Raw genomic sequence first — 10,237 nt, forward strand, 5'->3', positions numbered from 1 at the left:
AGGGCCACTACTACCCTGGGACCGGTTTGTCATCTCTGCTCAGTGCCGAGTCCTGCAACTTCACCATCCAAGGCCAAGAACAGAGCCACTGCCTCACGTCTCGGATGGAGGCCGAACCAGCGTGACGGATAAAAGGTGTTATCTTGTAGCGTTCAGGTCATTCGTGCGACAGACATTTTATTAAGCCCCTACCATGTCCTGTGAATTGTGATTAAGTCCTGGGGATACAAAGATGAAGAGGATATGGGCCTTCCTTTACCAAACACAATCTAAGAAGACACAGACATAAGTAAATGATTATAGCAACGGGACAAGTGCTGTAATTCCAGGCTGCAGACATGCATGGAAGCCCAGAAGCAGGAGACTTTGATGCTGCCTGGGGAGACTTAGACTGCACTGCTTGGGTCAAATCTGGTAGGAGCCTGCCAGTCAGACAAGGGGAGACATTGCAGGAGAAAACAGCACGAAGCAGCGGGTGAGGGGTAGTGGGAACCACCCGACACACACACAACTGTTCAGACTTGTTCAGAACTAGTCGGAGGACTGGCAAAGATAAAAAATATTGCCAAGCCTAGCACAACTCTATATTTGCAAGTATTCCCCAAAACCTTAAAATCAAAACATATATAATCAATCCCTTTTCTACCCACAATACTATGAGAGCTGAATTCTCTTATTTTGGGGGGGCCTTAATATTGAACAAGAATTGAAATATATGTAATTTTGCACTCCAGTCCTGCTTCTGAGTACAAATACGTGTTTGTTTGTTTGTTTGAAAGCGTAGCTGGCAGATGTTTATTTCAACGTAGGTGAAAAGAGATGGGTTTCCGCTGCTGCTTTGCTTCAAAGCTTTCCAAACGGCTTCCAAGGGCTTAAAGTGCATTGATCCATGGTCCTCGAGGCGCGGGCTTCTCCACATGTCTTCTCTGCAGAATTCTAATTCATGCTGTAAACGTGGAGCTGATTTTCTTTCATCTCAAGGGCTTTAGCTGGAGGCAGCTCCCGTTTGGGCTATCCTTTTAGGAAAATAAATGACAAGTAGGGGCCGGTTTACATGAAAGAGAGACAAGGGAATGAAAGGATGGGGCCCGGCGTAGAACCTGTCAAGTTTCTGGAGACTAATAACCTCCCTGACGTTACCAGAGGCAATTCAGAAACGCAGCCAATGTGGAGCCGTGCTGATCCACAGCAGGGCTTCCAACAGTGGCTCCATCAACACGCAGGCTGGATAATTCTTGGTAGTGGGGTCTGTCCCGTGTGCCAAACTGTAGCATGGTTAGAAGCATCCCTTGCCTCCACCCACTGGATGCCAGAAGCAAGCCCCAGTCGTGACAACCAAAAGGTCCCTAGATGTTGTCCCCAGTTGAAATCCCTGATCTAGATTAACTCTCAGCAGTAACACCACCAGGGTCTCAATCCTGTTAACTGCTTCCTTTTGAAAATCCTTCTCTCGTTAGTATCACTGTCGCTCCCCCCAAAAAAGCCCAATAAAGAATAATCATGATGGGCCTTTGACAATACACAAGTCCCGATATGAAATAGTTAGGGACCTACAAGAAGCAGGGAACCTTGTGCATGCAATGCCCCTGATTGAAGAGGCTCCAAATGGCACTAACTACTGAGTTGCCTCTGGGACATGACGAGGATGGAGGTGAGGCTCCTTTGCTCGGTCACGTGTTTGATCACTCAATAAACATTCTTGAGCATCACAGGGTGCCAGGTGCTGGGCCACGTGGACAAGGCAAACAAAAGTCTGGGCCTCCAGGAGCATGTGCTCAAGTCAGAGAACAGAGGTAAACAGACAGCATCATGGTCTGTCCTAAGTGCCGTGAGTGAAGCACAAGCAGGTTAGAGCTGCAGCCACTGTCCCCGTGTGGTCACTGAGCCAGGGAATGTGGCTCGTTCAAACTGAGACGTGCCAACCGCACAGATCCCAGACTTAGCACAGAAAGAGAATGTACGCTGTCTTAACAATTTTTATGTTGATTAGCTATGTCAATGATAATATTCTGGATATCTTGGATTAAATAAAATCTACTAGCAAAATTAACTGGGCCTGTTTCCTTTACTTGTTTCGTGTGGCTGCTAGAAGCTGAAGCCCATGCATGTGGCTCAGCCTGAGATACCTCCACCACCTGCGTCCTCGGCCCCAGGAAATGACAAGTTACGGGCTCTGCGGTGGGAGTGAACTTGGTCCAGCTGAGGTTGGCAGAGCTGCAGGCCGTGCACTAGGCAGGGGCTTGGGAGGCACGTTACGGAGTCGGGATTTCATCCCAGGAACAACGGGAGAGCGCTGGAGGGTTTGCACCAGGGGAACGCCACAGTCTGTTTTCGATTTTGCAAAGATGCTGCACTCGGGCGGCCGTGCAGAGAAGCAACAGGCACGGAGGCGAGGACACAGCAGGACCACCAGGCGGGAGGGCTCAACCTAGCGGGACCCCTCGGGTTTCAGCCCCTCAACGTGACCTGAGAGATGAGGCCTTTGCCACAGGGCACAGGATTCTTGTTAATTCCCCTCACGTTAGATTCTGATTATGTAGACGACCTCTTTCATCCTCCTTACTTTCTTCTTTCAGGTAAGTGAGATTTTTTTCTTTTTCTCTTTGGCCTCACCGCACGGCACGCGGGATCTTAGTTCCCCGACCAGGGGTGGCCCTGAAGTTGTTGATCACCCACACGGAGCCGCGGGGTTCTAAGCGTGATCCTGCTGCTTCAAGAGCTTCAGCATAATCTACCCCTTCCTAGAGCGGAGAGGGGACCGGACCAGCTTTCCTCCGTGGACCGGTTTCCTATTCCTGTACACCACCACACGAATTAAGTGGGGAGGGGTCTTACGTTTTCACTGTTCTGATCTCACTTAATTCTTTTACTTCATTCTTGGTATTTACTATTAACGCACAGCTCAGGTCCGTTTTCTTCTCTGGCGGGGTTTTTTCCCCCACTTTTCTTGGGCCCTATTTTTTTTTGTTTTTTGCGGTACACGGGCCTCTCACTGTTGTGACCTCTCCCGTTGCGGAGCACAGGCTCCGGACGCGCAGGCTCAGCGGGCATGGCTCACGGGCCCAGCCGCTCCGCGGCATGTGGGATCTTCCCAGACCGGGGCACGAACCCGTGTCCCCTGCATCGGCAGGCAGAGTCCCAACCACTGTGCCACCAAGGAAGCCCCTTGGGCCCTATTTTTGATCTTAGCCTCCCTGCTTTACCCCCAAAGCCTCTCGCTCAAGGATGTCAGCTGCACAGCAGCCCTCCAAGCTCATTTACTCTGGTATTTTCCCTTTGCCCTGCTGATCCTAGAGTCTCCTTTTTCCCCAGCTCATTGGTCATTTTTGCTACTGGTGAATCATCTTCTCTGACTCATGCCAGGCTGTGATGCAAAGGCCTCAGAGCACACCTGTCTGTGAAAGGCTGTCCCTGAGAAACACGGCCTGCACCCAGGCACAAGCTTGCGCATGTGGATTTGGTAAACGGGAGAAAAAAATAATCCCCATTTCTCTCTCTCTTGTTTTCCCCTCCGAATTTACCATTTCTTTCAGCTTTTGTTGGAGATTATCCCTACGGTGGGATGAGTCTTGGTCATTCATTTTGCATCTTTTTTTTTTTCAGTCTTAACTGAATTTGTTACAATATTGCTTCTGTTTTGTTTTGGTTGTTTGGACATGAGGCATGTGGGATCTCAGCTCCCCAACCAGGGATCGAACCCACACCTCCTGCATTGGAAGGCGAAGACTTAGCCACTGAACCGCCAGGGAAGTCCCATCATTTTGCATCTTTAGAGGCAGGAGAGCATTTCTTGAATGAGCCCAGAAAGCCTGAGGGATGACAGATTTTCCTTCTGTGAGGTTCCTCCTCTGGAGCGCAACATGGAGTGTCACCCGGGTGCCACACTGGGATCACGCTGCCTTTTGAGAGCTGTGAAGATACCACCAAACTCTGGGGAGATGACATGCACACGCAGCTTTGGTACCTGGACTGAACCTGCCTGGAGCTGCGAGCCAGCTCGGCCCTTACAAGCAGATATGACAGAGGCACATCGCCCCGCTTCTCTCTGTGCCTCAGCTTTCCCACCTGTGAAATGGGGGGGGAGCAGCAGCTCCCCCAACAGTGTTCTTGTGAGGGTTAGTGCCGACCCCCAGAGAGTACCCGGCACAGCAAATCTGAGCTGGGAAGACACCACCTCGATGCCCTGGGGAAACACACCATCAACTGCCCCTCCCTGCTTCCTTCCCTGAGTCTCTGTACTCACCTCTTCATCAGGGCTAACCCTGAAGTTCAAGGAACCCGATCTAAAAAGCGCCCCATAAATACAAGCTCCCTCCCCACACTCTTCCCTGAAAGCCCCACATTTTACCGTTACAGACTCATCTCTTTTAAGCACCTCCCGTCTAAATATAAAGCTCTTGGCTGAGGTGTTGTCATTAGCTCTTAGCACCCGGGAACAGACCAGCCTCTCAGGTGCCCACAGCAAGGGGTCTGAAAAGGCCGGAGGAACGGAAAGCAGGGATGGGAGCACAGTCCGTGCGGTGGGGCGGGCTGGAGGTGATGCTTGGGGACAGTAAAGGACAGCAAGGTCTCTGCGAGGAGACAGAAGAAACTGGTGGAGATGGTGCCACTGGGGAAGAGACTGGGAAGCTGGGGGAGGGCAGGGGAAGCAGTGACAGAAACCACTTTTCACTGGGCATCTTTCTGTATTATTTTTTGAGTTTTGTACCATCTGCATGTATGACCCAGCCAACAAAAAATGAAATGAGGGAGGGGGGGATATCGGGTATTTGGGTGAGACAGACCCAGAAACAAAAAGGTCTCTGAAGGCGAAGGGACAAGGCGCCTCGGCTCTTTTGCTGGCAGCCTGCCCTGCTCTCACCGCCCCCACCCCCCGGGCCCCAATCAGCAAAGTCTCTCTACGAACTCCTGCATGGCTCATCTTTAGAACATCAGCAATACTTGTTCAGGGTCAAAATCTGAGACACCGAAACTCAGGGTTCTCCAGACCTTACTTAAAAGCCCCTCAGAATCACTGGAAAAGCCCAACAAAGGAAAAACGTGACTTCTCTGACGTTGTGGCCTCCGGCTTTGACCAGCTGTGTGAGGTCTGACCTGGGAACATCGTGTCCAGCTGCACCGCTTATCTCACTGTCACTGAGCCACTCCTCTACCACAAGGACGACGGGGTAAAGCAGAAGCCAAGGGAGGAGATCATCCCTCCAGGGCCCCTGAAGAGCCGTTGGAGAAACCCGCATCCTAACCTGGGCCGGAGCCACGAGAAAGGCCTGGCCACTGGCGGATGGGGGAGGGGAGGAGAGGCCATGGGCTCTGCAATCAGTGAAGAGGTGGGTCGGGTCCTGCACGACCGCGGGCAAGTCACTCAACGGCTCAGACCCTCCCTCCCCTCACCTGGGCCACACACAGATCACAAGCTGATAGTTGCGAGTTGTAAGGATTACAAACGCTTTGGGCACAAACATCCAAAACCACGTCCTTAGCCTGAAAAATAACCCAGCCCCTCCTGCCAGTTGTTCCCTTTAAAAGGTCAATGGATCTTGAAGTTAGAAGGTGTTATGCATTGAATTGAACAATCAAAAGAGACGTTGAGTCTGAAGCACTGGAACCTGTTAATGGGACGTTATTTGGAAACAGGGTCTTTGCAGATGTAATTAGTTAAGATAAAGTCATTATGGAATAGGGTGGGCCCCAAAGCCCATTTGACTGGTGTCCTTACAAGAAGAGAGAAGACAGAGAGAGACACACAGAGGGAAGATAATGTGAAAACACACACACACGCACACACACATGCACGTGCAGAGAAGGCCATGTGACCACAGAGGCAGGAGTAGGAGTCATGCAGCTGCAAGCTGAGGAACAGAAAGGATGGCTGGAAACCCCCAGAGGCTGGGAGGGGGTCCCAAACGGACGCTCCCTCTGAGCCCCCAAGAAGGAACCAACCCTGCTGACACCTTGATTTTGGATGTCTTGTTTCCAGATCCGTAAGAAAATATCTATTGCTTTAAGCCCCCCAGTCTGTAGTACTTTGTTATAGCAGACCTAGGAGACTCATACAGAAAAGGATCTGGTTTTACTGTCTATCTAATGCTTGAATTCTCTTGCCCGATGGTCAGCTAGCCAGCCTATGGATGACTGTCTCTAGTAAAAGAAGACTAATTTAGTATCTACCAATGCAGCAACCCCTCCCATCTTTGAAAAGATCTGTCGTAAAAATCATTCACTCAACAAATATTCATTGAGCACCTACTACGTGCCAGGCAGGCACTGTTTGGAGCACTGCTGATACAATGGTAAAATGGGGAGCAGGCAAATAAAAGCACTTACAAATAAGGCCATTTCTGATGTTTTGAAGAAAGTAAAACACCGTAACACGAGTGAGTGGGTTGGGGACCGGGATGAAATTATTTATATTGTTAGGGAAGGTCCCACTAAGCATGGGATACTGGACCGGTGACCTGAATGACAAGGAGTCAGCCACGGAGAATCTGGCCGGAGGAACAGCCAGTGCAAGGACCTGGGACAGAACAAGCTAGACCTGGTCAAGGCACAGGAAGAAAGAGGGGCTTCTGTGAGACAGTGAGAGAGGGTTAACTGAGGAAGCTGGAGAAACAAGGAAGGCCAGTCAGTCCTTGTACAGTGGACCCAGGTGAGAAGTTTGCATCTGACCCCACGACTACTGAGAAGTCACTGGGGAGAGCCATGATTTGATTCTTAGTTTTTAAAAGATCACTCTGACACCATAAAGTTCTTATAACTGAAGCCTTTTTAAGTATAACTTTTGTCCTTTCATTCTTGGGATCTTGGACCTCCACAAAACAAGTCTAATAAATGACAGTCCTGAATCTTGACTCCCAAGATTTCCAGGCTTACCAGCTCTCGTTCATTCCCCACTGTAGCAATTTCCAGTAAATATGCTTGATGTTTTTTTCTATGTCCTTCACTAAATGTGAAGCCCAGAAGAGAACTCGATATTCTAAGCATGAAGTAGAAGAGAACCTTCACCTTTGTCATTCCAGATCTACATGTCCACTGATGTGCCCCAAGACTGCCTTGGTTTTAATTCTGTTTTGTACCACTGACCTGCTGAAACGCATCTCAGATAACCTCCGCTGGTGTCCTTTTTCAGATCTAGATGCTCAGATCGAGAAAACAGGATTCAAACTCATTCTTCCCTAATGAGAACAGCTGTGCCCTCTTTAAAAAAAAAAAAAAAAGTGTCACTATAATGCGAACAATGCCATGCATAAAAAACTGGATAAAATAAACAAAAGCACTGGGTCAACTCCTCAGGTTTCACAACCACTGCATTTTTCTTCCGGGTGGAGGACAAGAAAAATGATTATGGCAAGTTGCCCTAGAATTGCTTTGGTCTCTTGCATCACATGGCTGAAGACACCTAGACTATTAGGAAACACTGAGTGCTTGGGCAAAAGACACTCCCTGCAATCATACCTCCCACTAGATTTCTCAAAGACTTCAACAAATCTGAGTAGGCGCAGACTCCCAAGCCTGGGATAGAGGGAAGTGGTGAAGAGAATCCACACCTGCGAGCCAAGCCGACTTAGCAGGTGGGGCAAGCGGTGGGAGAGAAGGATGCTGGGAAAGCCCTAGGGCCCTGGGGTGTGTGTGTCATCTGTCCTCATCCTTCCCACATCCCACTCGGCAGAGTGGTGACGGGCCATTGCATGTGGTGTCAGATGGCTAGGGTTAACACTCTGCTTTGCCCCCTAGCAGCTAAGGGACCTTGAGCAAGTCACCTGGCCTCAGTTTCCTCATCTGTGACATTTGTGAAGATCAATTAAGATTCTGTGTGAAAGACGTTTGCAAATGACTGTCCTGTAAAAGTGAGGGGTTATCACTGGCAATAAGCATTTTTACCCCTCCCTTTGCGTGTCATGAGGGTTGACTTTTCCTGACGTTTTCTCTTCCCAGGCTGCTTCTGATGGTTCTTTTAACCAGATTATTTTCTTTTTTGAGGGAGGATGGGGAGGCACGCAGCATGACTCATCCCACCCTAAACCCTTCCTAAAGACTATCCTAAAAGAAGTGCCCTCAGAGCCATTTGGGGTCACCCCAAAGCAATTTACCTTCAAAGAACCAAAGCTATAGTCATGCAAAAAGAAGCACATCTAATACCTGTGGATACCCTCCACTCTCTGGAAATCCAAAGCAACTTATTTAAGGTTTGTGATTTACTCAGGTCACCGAGTAGCTTTTCACTGGCCTTAGTTGTTATGTTCTTAAGTAATATGAACTATCTTCACATTAACTCACACAGGCCATACAAAAGACAAACACTGCAAAAAAACAAAACAAAACAAAACACGGGAATGTACTCCAGAACCAAATGAGAAGTTAATCTGCTGTTCGCTGAAGTGTCTATGCCTGAGTCCTTAGCCATCTTCATTTCTTTAACGGAAAAAGAGAATCTCATGAGTCAACTTTCTCATTGTGAGCTGAACTCAATAGCCGGTCGCCCTGTGTTTCAAATGCGTAAGCAGTCCTATTTCTGCACAAGGTGGAAATAAAAACCAGTGACAGGGGCCTCCCTGGTGGCGCAGTGGTTGGGAGTCCGCCTGCCGATGCAGGGGACGCAGGTTCGTGCCCCGGTCCGGGAAGATCCCACGTGCCGTGGAGCGGCTGGGCCGTGAGCCATGGCCGCTGAGCCTGCGCGTCCGGAGCCTGTGCTCCGCAACGGGAGAGGCCACAACAGTGAGAGGCCCGCGTACCACAAAAAAAAAAAAAAAAAAAAAAAAAAAAAAACCCAGTGACAGCCCAAGGGAGGGATGGAACAATGGGAGAACATACACTTCCAAACAGAACCGTGAAAAGATGGGAAGAAGCGCTCACGTGTAATACAACTGGATTTCTTTTTCTTTACTTAATTCGGTGTTAAGCATCTTGGCTGCCCTGGTTTAGGGTGAGGGAGGGGGTGCCTCTAAGCAAATGAGCCCAAAACCTTAGCATTAGGTGACAATGGTCTGGAGGGCGGCCTGGCTACAGCAGCCTGGTCCCTGACAGCTGTTGGCTTGCCTCCAAACGCTGACTCGCCTCAGGGACAGCCTGCATGTCAAGCACCTCACCTGTGCCAGCTCAGAGGTGAGTTCCCGCCCAGTCTGCAGGCTGGCACCCTGGCCTCACACTTAGGCAGAGTCACAGGAGCTGGCTCGTGCCCACTGCCAAGTCATCTTCCTCTTCCCAAATACAATCAACGTACAACCCAGGGAAGCCCAGACCCCACCAAGGGGCAACTCGCACCCAGCTCCAGAAGGACCGCATCCTGTCCTTTCCAAGACCCCGGACGCGGGTGCAGGCCACTCGGAACCAGCTGTTCCAAACAGCCTCCAACACTGTGTCGGTAGTGCTGGCCCCTCTGCAAAGCTCCTCCTGCTTCCTGAGCGTGGGGAGGAGGGGGCCCTGGGAAGGCACAAGCTGAGCCCTTTCTCCTTGGCCCCCATGCCGCCCCCAGCTGCCACCCCAGGAGCAGAGGGACAGAAAACTTAAAATCCAACACACAGCACAACTTGGCAACTGTCTTTCCCATCGCGGTCCCACGCACCCCTCCCCAGCACGCCCTTCCAGGAGTCGAGGCGGGGCGGGGGGCGGGGGGGAACCGGCTCCATCCCTAAGCCACCTGGCGACACCGTCAGCCACCGGGGAGCGGGGACACCTTGTCCAGCCCCCCCCTCAGGTATCGCACTGCTCCTCACACGGTGGGCTCCTGCCCCGCCTTCCCATTTCCTGCAGAAACCCCAGAGGCCCTCGACCCCACCCCACGGTCCCTCACCCGCCGGTCCTTGGGCGCTCCAGCTGTCGCCCCTCGGAGAGCCCCCTCGCCGCCGGGAGAACCCGGCACGCCCTCCCCTCTTGGCCGCTGGCAGGGTCCCCTCTCACCGCGGCGGGGGCCGGCCGGCCGGCGGCCGGGCAGACGGGGAGCGAGCGGGCGCCGTCGGGCTCGGGAATGCGGCCACTGCGCCGGCCCCAGAGCCGGGTCCTTCTGAGGCGCCGGCCCGCGCGAGCTGTCAGTCAGCTGGCCGCGCCCGCCCCCGCGCCCGCCCCCTCCCGGCGCCCCTCCTCCCGGCCCCGTCTGCGCAGGCGCGGGGCGGCCCGGGAGCGGCGTCACGTGAGTGGGCGGTGCAGCTGTCGGCGCCCGGCCCTCCCGAGGGTTTCGGCCCAAGTCCCGCGTCGCTTGGGCCTGGGGTCGCCCCTCGGCGGGGAGGCCTCGTCCTGCGGCCCT

At 51.9% G+C, this 10,237-nt stretch overlaps 1 protein-coding gene across 5 annotated transcripts in view; it reads right to left on the reverse strand.

The window, feature by feature from the left end:
• The window catches only part of KIAA0513, a 58,967-nt gene extending 48,967 nt beyond the window's left edge, over positions 1–10,000 (reverse strand). For 2 of the 5 annotated variants that reach the window (XM_081216857.1, XM_081216854.1), the window contains exon 1: positions 9,895–10,000. The gene's annotated coding sequence lies outside the window, so the exon portion shown is untranslated. Of the gene's footprint in view, positions 1–7,080; positions 7,671–9,787 lie in introns of those variants that run through there. The other 3 variants (XM_081216853.1, XM_081216856.1, XM_081216855.1) reach the window with 3 other exon arrangements.
• Positions 10,001–10,237: the final 237 nt, after the last annotated feature.

The sequence above is a fragment of the Mesoplodon bidens genome (assembly GCF_964165515.1).
Source record: "Mesoplodon bidens genome assembly, chromosome: 18".
Classification (NCBI taxonomy): Eukaryota; Metazoa; Chordata; class Mammalia; order Artiodactyla; family Ziphiidae; genus Mesoplodon; species Mesoplodon bidens.